The sequence below is a fragment of the Myxocyprinus asiaticus genome, chromosome 46 (assembly GCF_019703515.2).
Source record: "Myxocyprinus asiaticus isolate MX2 ecotype Aquarium Trade chromosome 46, UBuf_Myxa_2, whole genome shotgun sequence".
Taxonomy (NCBI): domain Eukaryota; kingdom Metazoa; phylum Chordata; class Actinopteri; order Cypriniformes; family Catostomidae; genus Myxocyprinus; species Myxocyprinus asiaticus.
In genome coordinates, this window is record NC_059389.1 from 5,703,033 (window position 1) to 5,721,429 (window position 18,397).

An 18,397-nucleotide genomic window follows, 5' to 3' on the forward strand; every position below is an offset into this window, starting at 1 on the left:
TGTGAAGTTCACCAGTCCCTCCTGCAGCAAAGCACCCCCACACTTCACAGTTGGGATGGTGTTCTTCGACTTGCACGCCTCACCCTTTTTCCTCCAAACATAACGATGGTCATTATGACCAAACAGTTCAATTTTTATTTCATCAGATCAGAGGAAATTTCTCCAAAAAGTAAGATCTTTGTCCCCATGTGCACTTTCAAACTGTAGTCTGGCTTTTTTATGGCAGTTTTGGAGCAGTGGCTTCTTCCTTGCTGAGCAGCCTTTCAGGTTATGCCGATATAGGACTCATTTTACTGTGGATATAGATACTTGTCTACCTGTTTCCTCCAGCATCTTCACAAGGACCTTTGCTGTTGTTCTGGGATTGATTTGCATCTCTAGGAGACAGAATGAGTCTCCTTCCTGAGCGGTATGATGGCTGAGTGGTCCCATGGTGTTTATACGTGCGTACTATTGTTTGTACAGATGAACGTGGTACCTTCAGGTGTTTGGAAATTGCTCCCAAGGATGAACCAGATTTGTGGAGGTCCACAATTTTTTTTCTGAGGTCTTGGCTGATTTCTTTTGATTTTCCCATGATGTCAAGCAAAGAGGCACTGAGTTTGAAGGTAGGCCTTAAAATACAACCACAGGTACACCTCAAATTCAGTACACCTCCTATCAGAAGTTAATTGGCTAATTTTCTAAAGGTTTGACATAATTTTCTGGAATTTTCCAAGCTGCTTAAAGGCACAGTTAACTTAGTGTATGTAAAGTTCTGACCCACTGGAATTGTGATATAGTCAATTAAAAGTGAAACAATCTGTCTGTAAACAATTGTTGGAAAAATTACTCGTGTCATGCACAAAGTAGATGTCCTAAACGATTTGCCAAAATTATAGTTTGCTAATATTTAATCTGTGGATTGGTTAAAAAATGAGTTTTAATGACTTCAAACTAAGTTTATGTAAACTTTTGACTTTAACTGTAAAGAGCGCAACAGTCTGTTTCTGGAAGTAAAAATCCCAAAAAAATTTCCATAGGCGATTAATTTTTAACGATAAATAATAAACCTTTAAAGAGAGAGCTACCGTGAGCTCCGAGGTTGTTACTTGTTACACGTTGTGTCCACGTTATTTCAATGTAATTTTTTTAAAATCACATTTAATAGCGGATTTCCTGGTGAAGAACTACATTACCCATGATCCTGAAGAGAAACGCTTGACAAATCAGAGGATTGCTGCAAACAAAGTGCACCAAATGAGCTCTGCAGCGACTGCCCATTCCAATGATGCACAGTGAATAACGTCTCCCTACACTCTCAAACTTCTTATTTATTCGTATTTATATGAATATTTTGCAATAAACTTTATTTTGCAATAAAATCAATAGTTTTATATTTTCACATAATTTTTTAATTCAATTACATCATTGGAAATGCTTCATGGGATTGTAGTTCATTCCCTCATGAATGACAGTACGTACACAGCCTTATCTTTTTGTCTGATTTTCAAATATCTTTTACTTCAAATCAACATTTGTAATGTTGTGATTCACCTAGAAGTGGGTTGGTTTGGTTCATGCCTTACAACTCTTTTATGAAGAATTTTATGAAATCACTATGGAAAAAATTAATGAGAAAATACTTGCGGAACGAAGACGGCTGAAAAAGTAGGCTGACACTGTTGCACTATATTATACCTAAGGATACAAATACATATAAAAATATATAAAAGATTGCAATATGTATTCTAAGGCTTCATGTATACCTGTTATTTATTTTATGTACATTCATCATAGAAAGTGTAACTAAAGAGGCTTTACAGTCAAGTCATAATAATAAAAAACTATAAAATAAGTAATGAATGAAGCAGAAATCAAGTAGTTTACTGGCTGAGATAATCTCTCCTTGCTGGCTCTGATCTGATTACCTGACACAGTAAACAAGCATTTCCTGGATTAAGTGCCAAACAGGAAAAGATACAATGGACCTTTTAATAGATCTGCAGGCTGATGCTGTCAGTGGAATAAAACATACTCCCTGTCCCATCAGAATGGTGTGTCCCACATTACTGCAATGTGCAATGTGTGTGTGCATGAGTGTGTGCAGGTCTACACTGAGAGATCATAATGTAGGACACAAATACTACATTAATGGGATTTTGTAGTCTGAATTTTATGATGATCTTATGATTTAAGGTTTTGTGCAAGTTCATTAGTACAAATTATTGATTTTTTGCTTTAACAACCTTCATCATTTTGGATCAAATACTTAATTGTTTGTAACTGATAATCTCCAGGCAGGACTATTATTACAGAGCATCATTATGGAGGAAATATATCTGTTGTTTGTTCCTGGTGGCAGCTCTCAGACTCATTTTGAGGGAAACCACACAGAGGGGTGTGTGTGACCAGGAACTGTGGCGTGATGCAAAGTAATATCTCCCATTAGCTCGTTAAACTTGTTTATCTGTTTCAGATTCACCACACCTAGCACTTAAGACACCATAACACAACACCAGGGGCGGACTGGCCATCGGGAGAACCGGGACTTTTCCCGGTGGGCTGGCTGAGAAACGGGGCCGAATGGGCTGAAATGGGCCGCCGTGTTATGCAGAACGGGCCACAAAACGGTGCCGTGATATGCCGAAGGGTGCAGCGATATGCAGAAAAGGACAGCAACCCCCCCCACCCCCGCAAACCCCCCCCAACCCGCCAGATTTCCCTCCCACCCCAAAACTCAACAACTTTTGCGCCAGTTTCTATGTAAAATCCTGGGCCGATTTCTCTTCCCAGTCTGCCCCTGCACAAAACACAATGAATGTAATATCAGTCAACAAGGACAAATGAACTATGAAATCCAACACTGAGCGAGAAATATACAGAATTAAAGTGCTTCCTCTATTATTTCTGTGGTTTCTGCTGTCATGAGACAAAGAAAAAGACAATTTTCGTGAAAGCGCTAATTCTAAGTGCAGTTTTCGTGCCAACGCAAAGCGCAAATGGGCATGTCTGGGAGTGTTTGTGCTAACTGTGGGTGTATTGTATGTTGATAAAGTGGCGCAAAGCGCAGTTTGCTGTTTTCCTGAGAAATAGGTCATTGCGCTAAGACATTTGAAATGCAGGTCTGTTTGCAGCGCAAAGTCTAAATTCAGTTCCTTCATTTGCAGTTTGGAGATTCCACCAGCAGGTGGTAATAAAGTTCATGTCCAGGTTCTGTGGAACATTAAATAATGTCTCTGACAATTACTGTTGTAGCCGTTTTATTAAACAAAAATGTATGACATTTGTGCAAAAGGGGCCGGTGGAAGAAATTGGAGGGGGTAAAATGTTTGGATTTGGTATGATTTTGACCACTTCCTTATTTTGATTATATTTTCGTGTAATTTGAATTTAGTAATATTTTTGGTTACATTTTTTGGTGTTTCAATAAATTAATTTTTTTTAATCAAAATCGACCAGTAGAAGTGCGTTCTGATAAAATCACTGTTAATACTAGCCATGATTTGTATGTCAATAGATGAAAATGATTAATAATACATACATTCTCTATAATTTAACAGAGTAAATCCAAATCTTGATGATAACCACATTTTACATGCGCATAAAATGAGCATTTCACTGTCATAGAAATCTTCTTATGAATGTGCTGTCTTTGTTTATATCGCCGGTGCTTGACAGGGTACGGACTATATCATAGGACACAGATGGTGCCTCAGAATTAAATTGCACTTGACCCAGCCCATTTGCGCCTTGCATGCGCGATTTCGCCAAACCCACTTGCGCCTAAACTTAGCGCATGCTTGCACTAAAATACCAAAACTTCATGGCCATGCCCATTGACTTTGCGCTTATGACTTATGGCATAGTGCTGCGCTTAGCACTAGCACTCTTAAAATAGGGCCCTATATATTTTAGTTTTGAGGTCATCTATATGCTAGTATGCAAAATTAAATTGCATTTTCACATTTAACAGTTTACAGTCTTTTTTTTCTGAGAAAACGGACCAAAAAATGACTCATCTTTCACTCATGGGCATGTTTATATTTTTGTCCTATAAAATACTCTCTAGAATGAGAAAGTCCCTTCCTCAAACACCAACTACAACCTATTAGCCAATCATGATTTTGACAGACTGTTATGTAAGCTAATGGTGCGATTCAGACAACTTAAAACTCATTTTCCACCTCCTACTAACGCTGCTTGATGTTGGACATCCCAATTGAGAAGTCCTCAGTGAACAGTGTCATTTTTATGTAATTTCCAAGATGGCGTCGACCAACGAGTATAACGCGGAGCTGGGTTTTGTGAAGCGTAAAAACTATTTTTTTTGTATTTTCACGGCACGAACTGTATGAACATACGCAAGCATTTCGTGTACATTAATTTTATGTCCCCCCCAAAATTGGCATGAGAACACTAAATGTTCTAGTTGAGTCATGGCGTGATCTTGTGGTGTGTACATTTGACCGTGACATGTGATTGACAGGAGCATATTGAGGTCAGAAGTGGGAAATTTTAACTCGGGTATTCCTAACCTAAAAATTCAACAAGTTTTAATTGGAAATACATCAACAAAGGAAAGAAAACTATGCTTGTCAAGTCATTTCATGGGGTCAGAACCCAGATTTCAACTTGATAATGATCCCCTACCCTGTTTCGAACCAATGTCATTCTAATGTAGAACCCACACCTCTTTGAGGTTCCATTACTACTGGAAATTCAACCCCAGTGCCTTGCAGAGTCAAAGCCAAAGCACTCTGGGCTGTGTGGGTTCTCCCTGGAGGTCATACACTTCACTCACTGAGACTGATCTTCACTCACCGATGTATCTGGATCACATCGCCTGGTGTCTGGTTCCTAATCCTTTAATTCCTTGGCACAGGGTCGTTTCCATTATCAGTTCTTACATAAGTTCTGTCCACACCATTCCCCAAAGTTCTTTTATCTGCGGAATGCCTTACAAAATAAAAAATGCAATTATAAGAGTATTTTCAGCATTTTTTATTTATTTTTATTTTTTTTTTTATTTTTTTTTTGCTAGTTAATTTCATTTCTAAGAATTAGATCATATGGTATAACACGATATTTGAGAATAAAAGATTAATTTTATGTTGTGGGGAGCAGTGTGTTCAGTTTACGTTTGCGTTTATATTTGCGTTTATATTTCGATTATATGTACATTTGGTGAATCAGAAATTCTTTTGAAAGTTGCAATATATAAAACTACATTTCCCATAAACACTCAGTGCAGCAAAAACAACACACTTCCATAAGCAAATTTCAACATGCTTCCGAATACCGTAAATTAAAGAATATTTATGCTTAAACTTGAATATAATTCAATATTATGCACTCATCAACGTTTAAAAACAGAGAAATTAATAAATAGCCCCACTGTTGCTTCTTTGTTTTGAGGTTTTCTCCTGCGCTCCGCTTCGCAGAACTCTTTTACCGTGCGCGCTGACGTAGTGACCTGGTGATTAATATTAATTAGGCCACGCAACGTTCGATTGGCGAGCGTCTCGCAGCTTAATTAATATTCAGAAACGGCTCCTCAACGTCACCGCGCAGATCCAGCGAGCTGTCAGAGTGCAAGGCGCACAGCGAGGAACGCATCGAGTAATACCATAACACTGAGATTTATTGACTATATGGTGAATTTATCCGTGGACTTTCTGCTCAACAGTCACTGTTCGGGTCATTAGAGTAAGGCAGTCTACGAGGAAAACATGTGCAACACAGAGGAGAGGTGAGAAGCCACTCTATTAAATAATGTTTTTTGTTTTAATATTGTTTACATGTAATACAGTTATGCAAAGGCATCGTTTCAATTTTAAATTGTAACTTGTAGTTACTTGTTATAAATTTGGAATGCATATATATAGCACGAGATATATTCATGTTTTGTAAAATATTCCATGCATTTGTATTTTTAATGTTTGTTAACATTAGTTAATGCATTCGGTATCATGAATAAACAATTAACAATGTATACATCATTTATTAATATTTGTTAATATTAGTTAATTGTTCATTGTTATAGTGCACTAACTAACTAATATTAAAATATATTACTATATGTTGAAATTAACATTAACTAAAATATAAATATATGCTTAAGTATTGTTCATTGTTAGTTCATGCTAACTAATGTTGTTAACTATGGAACCTTATTGTAAAGTGTTACCATGTTATTATACAGTATATAATGTTATCATAAAGACATTTATTGTTATTATTATCATGAACTGTTATTACTGTCATTTGTCTTGAAAACCATAAGAATTATTGACAAATTAGCATCATCTTCATAGGTGTTTGCATACAAACATCTGACACATGTAAAGATTTGTATGTACAAATAATAAATGGTCAGTGTTTCGTTGTGCTTAAGGATCAGACGCACTCTTATCAAAGCGGATTTAATGATGAGCAGACAGGATGAGTGTGAGAGACAGAGAGAACTGATGCTATAAATATTTCATCCATAACCTCATCAACTCAATTAGGATTCATGAGATGGTAACAGGACAGTGCTGACCGAATCATTACTGGCCCAAAGATAATTAGTTTTTCCTAAACTATCTAATTTCCCAGTGTGCAATTTCCTAATCTGGATTTTGCAATTTTGCATGCTTAATTTTGGAAAACCCAGCACAGACCATCAACATGCATCTTGTTATGCAAGTCTGAACACAAGAGTATCAGAAGTCCAGGTAAGAAGCTGATAAACCACACCAGATTTAAGACTATGGGGGACAGAACATTAGATAAAACATTACATAAGATATATTGTTGTTTAGCTGCACCATCTTTGTTTATACAAAGAAAGAAAATTCTGTCATCATTTACTTACCCTCATGTTGTTCCTAAACAGTATAACTTTCTTTGGAATACAGAAGGAGATGTTCGGAAGCAGTTGTTAGCCTCAGTCACTATTCACTTTCATTATATGATAAAAAAGATGCAATGGAAAAAAACATCTCTTTTTGTGTTCCACTTACAAAGACAGTCATACCGGTGAGTAAATAATGACAGAATTTAAATTTTTGCGTAACTGCACCATGCATTTTCCATGTGTGTGGGAAAATGTTTTCCTCGCAGGTCATGAGTTGACATCCCAAATCCATCCACACTCACATTCATGCGACATCCTGTTTCTCAACCTCACCTTCTGTTTGTGTTTTCGATGTTTGACTTGGCGCGAAGCCAGACTTGCACAGCTCTTCTTCTTTTTTTCTTTTTTTTTTGGAAGAATGTGGCAGCAAATGAATCAAAATCCAGATGAGTCTGCAACAAAATAGAAACATGTCAGACTTGTTGTCGATAAGGCATTTCGCTTGCTGAGGCTGCAGTCTGATATGTGAAAAACACAAACCTGCCATATGTCTCCAAAACGCGTTTACTGTGAGTTGAAGGTCAGACGACACCCTACGTGCCCCTCTCTAGCCAAATGATAACTGTTTTCCTGAAAGACTTGCTGTATCCTGTTTTAGTTTCAGCTGTTTCCTGGTCAATCCTCAGCCACTTTTTGGAGCGCCAGTAATTACGGCACTAAAGATTAACCTGATCTGGAGTCTTTAAACCAACACGGACAGTCACCCCACGCTGCCCCTTAAGCTCACGAGGTCAAGTCGAGTTAGGAATGGCTTTGGTGATAACACCAACAGCCATGTGTTTGTTTTCAATTGGAACGTTTTTCGCAGAAACTGAGTTTTGGAATTGTTTTGGGGTCGGATTTTGTTTTTTTACAATTCTTCTTACCTAAAACAGACATCATTATTACTATTGCTCATATTTAGAGTTAGTAAACAAACCCTTAACCTTAAGTATTAAACTCTGGTGTCATTTGTCCCACACGATTTGTGCTACAGATGCAAATCTGAAACTTTTCTTCATGCTGAACAGATCCAAGAAAGATCCACAGACCTGTTTTTGTCAGGCTTGTGATGTCGTGAATTGTTTCATTTTTTTAAGTTGGCTGGTCCAGAGTATATAATCAGAGACGGTGCAGGAGAGGGAGGTGTTTGAATTTAAGAGAGCGAGAGTATCGGCTTTCAAAACAAGCTGACATTTCACTTGCAGACATGCATCGCTCTATATAGGGACCAGGGGAGAAAAGAACGAATCAAGTGATCAGAAAATGTCTACAAAAATCTGCTCAGGCACTGTGATACTTTGTACTTAAAGGAAAAGTTGACCTAAAAATAAAAGGTCGTTGTTTACTTACCCTCATGTCGTTAGGCAAAATGTTAGCCTCAGTCACCATTCACTTTCATTTGGTTTGGAACAAAAGATGAAAACATTTACTATAAAATAGTAAGGAGGGTAACCGAAAGGGACAGGAGACGTCTTTGGCTTTCATGTGCGGACTATGCAGATTATGTTGCCTGGGTTACTTGTCCGGTTGCTAGGGTAGTGAAACCACGACAGCCTCCCTTTTCCCCTTTGCTTGTTATATAATTTGGCTCATGAGGGTTGCAAACAAACCACACTAGCTTTGAACAGCCATTTATTGTGGTTAGTATTTAGTCCAAGCCTCTATCAGCCCAGCAGAACATGTTAGAAGCATGTCAGGAATGGTTTAGGCCAGTGTCAGCTGATACTGGCGTAAGAGATATCATTGTTGTGCTATCAGATCAGCTTATTACCAATATGCCAATATATACACTCACTGAGCACTTTGTTAGGAACACTATGGTGGTCTTCTACCTCAAGGTTTGACATGTTGTGCATTCTAAGATGCTTTTCTGCTCACTACAATTGTACAGAGGGGTTATCTGAGTTACTGTAGCCTTTCTGTCAGCTTGAAACAGTCTGGCCATTCTCCATTGACCTCTCTCATCAACAAGGCATTTCCGTTTACAAAACTGCCGCTCACTGGATATTTTTTGTTTTTGGCACCATAAATTCTAGAGACTGTTTTGTGTGAAAACCAGGAGATCAACAGTTACAGAAATACTCAAACCAGCCCGTCTGGCACCAGCAATCATGCCACGGTCCAAATCACTGAGATCACATTTTTCCCCCATTCTGATGGTTGATGTGAACATTAACTGAAGCTCCTGACCCGTATCTGCCTGATTTTATGCATTTCAATGCAGCTACACAATTGGCTGATTAGATAATCGCATGAATAAGTAGGTGTCCTGATTTGTTGCATTATCTCTTTGATATATGAAATATAAAACATCAAATATATCAACATATATTTTATTAAATTATTTCTAATTGTCTTGAAAAAGAGTGTTTGGTGAAATTCCCATGCATTTAAGGGTTAAACTGTTTATGATCTTACCCCGATAAAGTAAAACCTAATTTATGTATAGATTAGCCTAAATTGACTATAGATTAGTTTAGTTCCATTTTTGTATAAAAGTTCTAAACAGAGCTTTTTAGAAACATGAATATTGCAAGACTGCATAAATGGGTGATGTTTTAGTATCAATGTGTGTCCTGCCTTCTTTGAGTGAAAGATCTCCCAGCGTGACATGAGGACATAAATGTCTGTTATTACCATTTCTAAAAGCCAGTGCTGTAACTCAAGCCCTTTGGGATGTGAAACGTTTTCAGCCAGGCTGCTATTTAGAGACTTGTTTTCACATCATGTGCTTGTTTATGATCTGTGCGAACTGTTTGAGTCTGTTATCTCAGACAAATCAGTGTTGTCTTTCCATAAACCTGAATATTGGTCTCCTAAAAAGATTAAGAAAAAAAAATGGTGGGAAGAAATATTTTCAGATTAATTTAGCTTCACATTAGTAAAAAATGTGTTCATGCTTTACTCAAACTGACTGTCTCAAGCATTGGCACATGTCTAATCAGAGGACTCTGTGTAAATGTGAAAACAGTATTGCAGAAAACATTACAAGGTGTCTGATAAGTAGGGATGCACCGATCCTATATCTGGATCAAAATCGGCTCCGATACTGACGTTTTTAACCCATATCGGTCCGACGAGCCCGATCCAAATCCGATACTGTGTGTTAGCCATGGTTGTTACCGTAAAGCTCCAAAAATTACAAAAAATAACCATCAAAACTCCATTAAAGTACTACATATGATTCCTGCATGTCTCTTGAAGAAATATGATAGCGTTGTGAACCGCAAAAGGCTGTGTTTAATGAATAAATATATATAGTCTGCACGTGCAGGGCTGCTGTTTTCTCTGCAGGAGAGGAATATGGTATCGGTGCATCCCTACTGATAAGAATGAAAGAAGAGAGAGAGAGAGAGAGAGAGAGAGAGAGAGCTTTGAGTTAAGCAGACAACCAGACGGGCATCTCTGCTATCAGCTGCCAACCATGTGCCAAGCATGCATTTGATTCTCAGATGCTGTAGCCAGAGTGAAACTAGCAAATCCAGATTGGACTGATGTCTTTATTAAAGCATTTCATTGTCCTGTACTCTATGTTTAATTTTTTGTGTTTAATATTAATGTTTTAATGCAAAGATCAGCTCCAGATGTATTCATTTATGAACTTATGAAGTGATTTAAACATACAGAGTTCTCTTCAGCAGACATGATGAGATGTTCTGTCTCTCTCTTTTTCTGTCTGGCCTGTAGTTGTGCGGTGCTGGGCTCAAGGCAGCAGGCTCCAGGGCCTCTGTGGTGCTCCTGATGCCCCTCTCCCACTAGCGAAGATCCCGGGTGGGCGGGGGACAGGCAGGGATCTCCCTCACAGCGTACTGCACAAGGTGAGAACACGTGCACGAATCCCTTCCAACCCAACAGACTTTTTTGCATTCTGTTCCATTATGTCTCACCTTAAAAAGGTTACTGTGAGGCACTTACAATGGAAGTTAATGGGGCCAATTTTTGGAAGATTTAAAGGCTGAAATTTGAAGCTTATAATTTTATAAAAGCACTTACATAAATTATACTGTTAAAACTTGTATTATTTGAGCTGTAAAGTTGTTTAAATCATCATTTTACGGTCATTTGAAGGTTTTAGGGTTCACAGCGTCATGTCGTCATGGCAAAGAAGTTTGGCCTCATTTACTTCCATTGTAAGTGCCTCACTGTAACCCAGATTGTTGCTTTTTTAAATGAAAAGAAGAGACAAGTCTAAATATTTTTTGTGGTAATCAGTATTATGCCACAAATGCTGTTGATTGAGCTTAACTTGTATTGAACCTGGAATATTCCTTTAATTTATTGCAGGTTTAACCTATGGACAGTGGCGTTGGGATAAATACCTGAATAACATTAACCAAGAGCTTTAGTAAAGATTAGGGCTTTTCCAAAAACACACAGACAACCAACCTGCAGCCCGAGGGACGAGAGGGGTGTGGAGAGAGAGCTTGTTTTTTTGTCACGTAGCTCGGAGGCATATTTACAGCTAGAATTTCCATTTGGCCTACATTTGCACAGCAGCGGCTTCAGGCACTTGAGCTCTACGTGCAATTGACCATGTGTGTGCGAGACTATAGATGTCAGCACTGTCTGTGTTCAGACATGTGACCGTTGGAAAAGGTTAAAGAGGGTTTGGATCATCTTTTAAAGCTGCAAGTGACTTTTGGCTTCAGTGAACAAATTAATTTATTTAAATTGACTGATATTAGTCAGGCAGACCCAGTCAAAAAATCTGCAGGATTATAGTGACTACATTACTGAAATTACTCTCCCATTTCAAATAACATAATTGGTACAATCCAAACTGCTTCAGTAAACACTGAATGGGGATGAATTGTGTACTTTTCCCTTTGTTTTGGAGGGTTAAAGGTATTTTTCTCTGAAGCAAAAGACCTTAGTGGTCTTACATGTGTCTCCACAGAAGAAATCTCAACAAGGTCTCAAACTGTGCTCAGATTTGCCAAGATAGCCTGTAATGAAAAGTTAGAGATTTTTCCTCATCAAATTTCAAGTGCCACTTAGTGGACATTTCACCTCAGAACTGCTGCGATAAGTGTAATTAACCACATAATGTGATTTTACAAAAATGTTGCCACAATCAGTTTTCACAAGATCAGGCTGGTATATCTGTAAATGTTTTAGGTTCAAAGCTAAAAGATATGGACAAAAAGCCACAAAAGTCCAATTTAGATTTCACAGGGTCTTTAAACACTATTTCTTCCCTCATTCCATCCCAGGACGAAAAGTTGACGGTGACCCAGGCAGGGTCGGTCAGTGGAGCGCCTCCTGTCCTGCACTTCCAGTACCAGCTGAGCGAGCGACGATTCTCCTTCTGGGACACGGTTCTTTCAGACGACTCACTCTACCTGGAAATCCCCAATGGAGCTCTCCATAATGGCAGCAGAGAAGGGTACGCACACATATGCCATGTGTAGGGCTACATTGCTCTATATTGAATTAACAGTGGGAATAGATACGTCTGTCTCGGCAGGGTTCTTTTTTAATCGTCTTAGTAGAACGAACGGCTGGTTTAATTTTAGTTAAAAATAGCTTGACTTGGTTTTCCATTTGACACTTTATCAATGGTATGAGATTGGGACAGATGCAGCGGATGGAAAACCGAATCCAGTTGCTCTTGACAAAAGTTCTACCAGTCGTTTCTTATTTAGATACAGTCATGTGTTATCTTGGAGGTCACTGCAGACATTAGAACAGAGGTTTAGACTGTTTTACCTTCATAACCAGCTGGTGGATTGTCAGCGATGTGTGTGTGTATCCTGACTAAAGTTAGTCTGCGGCTAGTACATCTGCATTATTATATAAGATCCAGATTATGTAAAAGCAGCAGTGCATCACCATCTCTCTCTCTCTCTCGACACTGCAGTTTTACCAGGGTGCTGGAGTTTGCAGAGGAGCAGTTGAAAGTCAGCTATGTGTTCCTATGGTTCTACAAAAACAGAGACGATCGATGTAAGGTCCATTTAAACACACATTAAAGGGACAGTTCACCCGAAAATGAAAATTCTCTCATCATTTACTCACCCTCATGCCATCCCAGATGTGTCTGACTTTCTTTCTTCTGATGAATACAAATGAAGATTTAAAAATATATATATATTTCAGCTCTGTTGGTCCATACAATGCAAGTGAATGGTGGCCAGAAATTTGAAGGTCTTAAAAGCACATAAAGGCAGCATAAAAGTAATCCATGCGACTCCAGTGGTTAAAGGATTAGTTCACCCAAAAATTCTTTAATGATTTACTCACCTTTAAGCCATCCCAGATGTGTATGTCTTTCCTTCTTCAGCAGAACCGAAATGAAGATTTTTATAAGCACATTTCAGCTCTGTTTGTCCATACAGTGAATGTGAAGGGTGCCATGATGCGGCTGGCTCCAAAAGTCACATTTAGGCAGCATAAAATAATCCACATGACTCCAGTCGATCAATGAATGTCTTATGAAGCAAATCGATAGTGTAAAAAATAAATTGATAATTAAAACTTTATTAGCTTTTAAAAAACACTTCCTGCTACCAGTTGACCCATCACAGGGCTGTCACATGATGTAAGCGTAATGGCGCATTCACGTGAGAAGTCGGAAGTGCGCGCTGTGTATACAACAGAGGAATGAACTTCATGCAAGAGTTAGGTCATTTCAAACAGCAAGACAGTGGTGGGCAGAAGCAAAACGATTTAAAGTAAACATTTTAATTAGCGATTTGTTTCTTACACAAACCTATCTATTTGCTTCTGAAGACATTCATTGATCGACTGAAGTCATGTGGATTACTTTTATGCTGCCTAAATATTACTTTTAGACCGTTAAACAGCCAGCAGCCTCACGGCACCCATTCACTTTCATTGTATGGCCAAACAGAGCTGAAATGTGCTTATAAAAATCTTCATTTCTGTTCTGCTGAAGAAGGAAATACATACACATCTGGGATGGCTTAAAGGTGAGTCAATCATGAGAGAATTATATTTTTTGGGTGAACTAATCTTCAGAAATGATATGATAGGTGTGGGTGAGAAACAGATCGGTATTTAAGTCCTTTTTTCTAAATATACACTTTCACATTCTTCTTCTGTTTTTGGTGATTCATGTTCTTTTTGCATATTGCCTCCTACTGGGCAGGGAAAATAATTTATAGTAAAATAGGACTTAAATATGGATCTATTTCTCTCCCACACCTATCATATCGCTTCTGAAGATATGGAGTAAACCATTTGGATTACTTTTATGCTGCCTTTGTGTTCTTTTTGGACCTTCAAAGTTCTGGCCACCATTCACTTGCATTGTGAGATGAGCTGTTCTTCTAAAAATCTTAATTTGTGTTCTGCAGAAGAAATAAATTAATACACATTTGGGATGGCATGAGGGTGAGTAAATGATGAGAGAATTTAAATTTCCCTTTAAAGAGATAGTTCACCCACTAATGAAAATTCTGTTATCATTTAATCACCCTTATGTTGTTTCAAACCCATATGGCTTGCTTTCTTCCAGAACACAAAAGGAGAATTTGAGTTTTTTGGTGAACTACACCTTTATATTGGATGATATGATTAATCTCAAAATTTATTCTGTTTTGGCTTTGTTTCACCTGTCCGTAACTGATGAACTGTCATTCTCTCTGCTTGTTATGGCAGTGTCCATCATGAAGACCTTCCACTACATGGGTTTTGAAGTCGTCAAACCGGGTCACCCGCTGGTGCCAGCCCGGCCCGATCTTCTCTTTATGGTTTATTCCATGGACAGCAGCAGTTCTGATGAAGAGTGACCATCATCACCCTCTCTAAATGCCCCCCACCCCTCCTCCTCACCTTCTCTGTGACCTGCCCCCCTCTCAATACCTTTGCATCAAAGTGAACTTAAGCCAGGGGCTAAGACACGAGGGAGGGTCATAGCTGGGCCGACTAACACTCTGATTGGTTCAGTTTCTATTATTATCCCACCGATCAGTTCTGATTGGTTGTTCTATCAGCAAGAGGTGGGTTGGTGCTAAAGTAGAAATCTAGCATATCCTTTCTGTTAATTCACATCATATATCCAACTGTCTATACGCTCGTATACTCTATGTATGACACTCAGAACACAATATAGATTGCAGAAATGGTAATAAGAGTATTATTACAGAAGGGAATGTATTTTTAATTGATTGTGAACTGTTTTCTTGTTAAGGTTTTGCTTTCGGGTGGTGGTGGTGAAACATGAATTTATTATTTTATTCCAGTTTGACTTGATTCCAGTCTGTACTGGTTTTGCTTTTTTTTTTTTTTCCAAGTCTCAGCAATAAATATCACTAGTTAATCATTCAGCATGCTCAGAGGAAGGAAGTTGCTTAGTTCTCAGCTCTTAGCAACTAAGATGCTTTGATTCACCTTGCTCATATTTAGCACAATTAGCCCTCTAACTGAGCCTTTGAATATTCATTAGGATTTTTGCTCTGTTCCATTAATTTCAGGCCATGTTCACACTTATATGGTTTGTTTGAAAACATTGATTTCACTATGCTTACGCCTCTCATACACACTGAAACAGCGTTTTCCTCCACTGAAAATGGAGTGTTTCAAAAACTTTCTCCATTACCACATACTTTTGAAAACGATGATGTTGGGAAATCGAAAAAATTAGTTTGGATGTGGCCTCAGAAAGTCAGAATTTCCGACTTCCTACTTGGAAAAGTGGTGTAGTCAGACATCCAACTTGGAAAATAAGGCTGCAACAAACTATTATTTTGATAATCGACTAATCTAATGATTATTAGAATGATTATTCGACTATTCGGGCGATTATTGCAATGATTAATTGACTATTCAGCTTGTGCCTTGACTTAAAATTTTGTATTAAATGTGCTTACTAACAATAAAGAGGATAAAATCATATTTTAAAAATACCTCTAAATGACATTCACTGAATTAAAGAAAAAAAAAAACTTTTTATTAAGTTTAACTCAGTAAAAAAAATTCTAGAATGGTAAACAATTCTATTTATCGTGTTTTTGTCTTGTTTTCCATTTAAAAATATCTAAAAATCCTTAAAACCAGATACATTTACTTGAGAAGCAACATATAAGATATGAAGAATTGCTTTCAGAAAATGTATCTTGAATAAGTGTATTTTGTATAAAAGTGTATTATTTAACTTGTTATATTCAAGATATATTCTCTGAAATCATATCTTATATGTTGTTATGTAATATGTTGCTTCTTAGGTAAATTATGTTGTTTTAAGGAATTTTAGATAATCTGTTTGGAAAGTCTGGACTGTGAGCTGTGTTTTCTTCCTATCCTCAAACAGACACCAGCTGCTGTTGGTGCTCCTCTCACACGCCCTCATTAGAGTTTAATGCGATCTCAAGTTAAGTTAAATGAGATCAAACGACTATTCGACAACTAAAATTTTTGTCGACAATTTTTTATTGTCAACATTGTCGATAATGTTGACTAATTGTTTCAGCCCTATTGGAAAATTGTGCGGAAATCTCGAATTCTGATTTTTGCTGCGATGTGGGTCTATAACGTCGCACGAACGTGGTGGCAACCAGGAAAATCTACACGGTTGATGATAAATATTTAATTTTACGCAAATAAGTGCATCAATGCGTCAAAGTTCCTAAATTACATATAATGGTAAACAGTAAATTATCGTCTCTGTTGATAATTGTACACCTGCAAAACAAATGCTAGCATTGCATAGCATCATTTGTCCTTCGCAGTTTGTGCCAGGAGACTTGTTTGTTGACAGTCAAACACTTGCAAAGCTATCGGTAGTGAACAATGCCATTTTGTTTCTTTGCATGTCATCTTCTGAGCGTCAGGCAATGGAATATTTTTATTGTTCGGAATCAGAGACATCAAGTAGGAATATCCCACATCTGACTTTGAATGGAACGCAGCATTCGACGAAAGAGCTTCAGTTCATTAGAACAGTGCATCATTCCAGACCCCAACAAGGCACTTGAGTATTAGTTTAAGTTTAGTTTAGGTTTTTCTCAGATTGGGTTTGAAGTTTGCTTGTGATATGAATCCTTTGAGTAGAAGTTGTCCATTCAGGTCTGTTGCTTTTATTGCTTCAAAATGAGAAGTCAGGCACAAGACGTACAAACTTTTAGATGCATGGTCATGTTTTTGATAAAAAATTATTCATTTAAGGTAATATTTTCCCTCATGTCTTTTACATGTTATTAAAAAATCCCAAACGCCCTGGTCTTTTCCTGGGCAAATGCATGGAGCAGAGGTCTTCAGTACGAGTCTTACCGACGTCCATCTTCATGTTTCTCACCTTTTGTCTTAACCATCTTAAACCAAACCAAAAGGAAACATGAACCAACCCCACCCTTGTCCGTTGAGGGCTTTAACACAAGCACTTTAGGAAAACACAAGCAATTTAGCTCACAATGCATTGTACATCCATTACAGAGAGATGTACTTTGAGCCGTTGAGATGTCTTGCGGTGTTTAGTGAACTTGACACACTTGCCAAAGATAATGGTCTCCATTCAAAGCTAACGCCTCACGTTTCATTCAGATAACACTGCTAAATCTACCGTAGCAGCCTTGGTCCTGGCGTAGTCAGGTATAACATGCAAAAACATTCCCATGAGCAAAAGCCTCTGTTTCTTTGATTATTGGTCATCTCTGTGGAAATTAGGTGCAATCTTTACATCCAATCCAGTTCTGGATGGCTAGCAGGGTGGCCTTTAGGTTTTGCATGTGTAAATAAATCTTACCTTTCCTCGTGGGCTGTTTGTTCATCCAATTAAAGTTTATTTTTATCTTGATCAATTGATTTTATTTTGTCTATATTGGTTGATTGATGGATTTTTTTGTAGTGTAGAATTTAGATTATATCAGATATTATCATTTAATGACAATCTACATACACTTGTGTACCTTAAATGTTTTCCTTATGTCCAAATAAAACATGAAAAACCAAAACTTGATGATTTGCCTGTTTTTTTTGTCCCCCAAATGAAATTGAATTAGAGTATTCCCGCTGAATTCCACCATGCAACAAGGACTTCCTCATCAGAAATGGACTGAGAAATCTGAAATATCACAAATAATACAATATAGAGCTGTTTAGTCCATTTTTAGGCCAACCATGAAGGCTAATTCATCATCACTGGTTCCCTCATGAATTTCCGATGAGTTAGCGGTTTTCGAGTACAATAATTTCTGTGGTTCACAGATAACATTTGAATGTTTTTTGTTTGTTTGTTTGTTTTAAGGTTCAGTACAATGACATTTTAAAATCCAATAATTAAATTTTGCAAACTATATATTGTATTTATAATAGGGTACAACGGGCTAAGGCACCTCTTAAGGAAAATGTGCTTTTTTTTCTGGTTCCAAAGTGTTTCAAGATTATATATATATATATATATATATATATACACACATTTTTATGTAATATTGATAGAGCAACATCATTTGGATGAAAAGAAATAACAAAAGTTTGTATTTATTAAAAAATCCTTGCAAACAGTTCATCCTATTTGTGGGTTCTTAGCATCAAAACGTTTGAAAACCCCTGCCTTAAACATGAATTTTGAACCTG

At 37.6% G+C, this 18,397-nt stretch overlaps 1 pseudogene; it reads left to right on the top strand.

Moving 5' to 3' along the window:
* Nucleotides 1-5,542: 5,542 nt before the first annotated feature.
* Nucleotides 5,543-17,780, top strand: LOC127435583 (ornithine decarboxylase antizyme 2-like; annotated as a pseudogene).
* The last annotated feature ends 617 nt before the right edge of the window (nucleotides 17,781-18,397 follow it).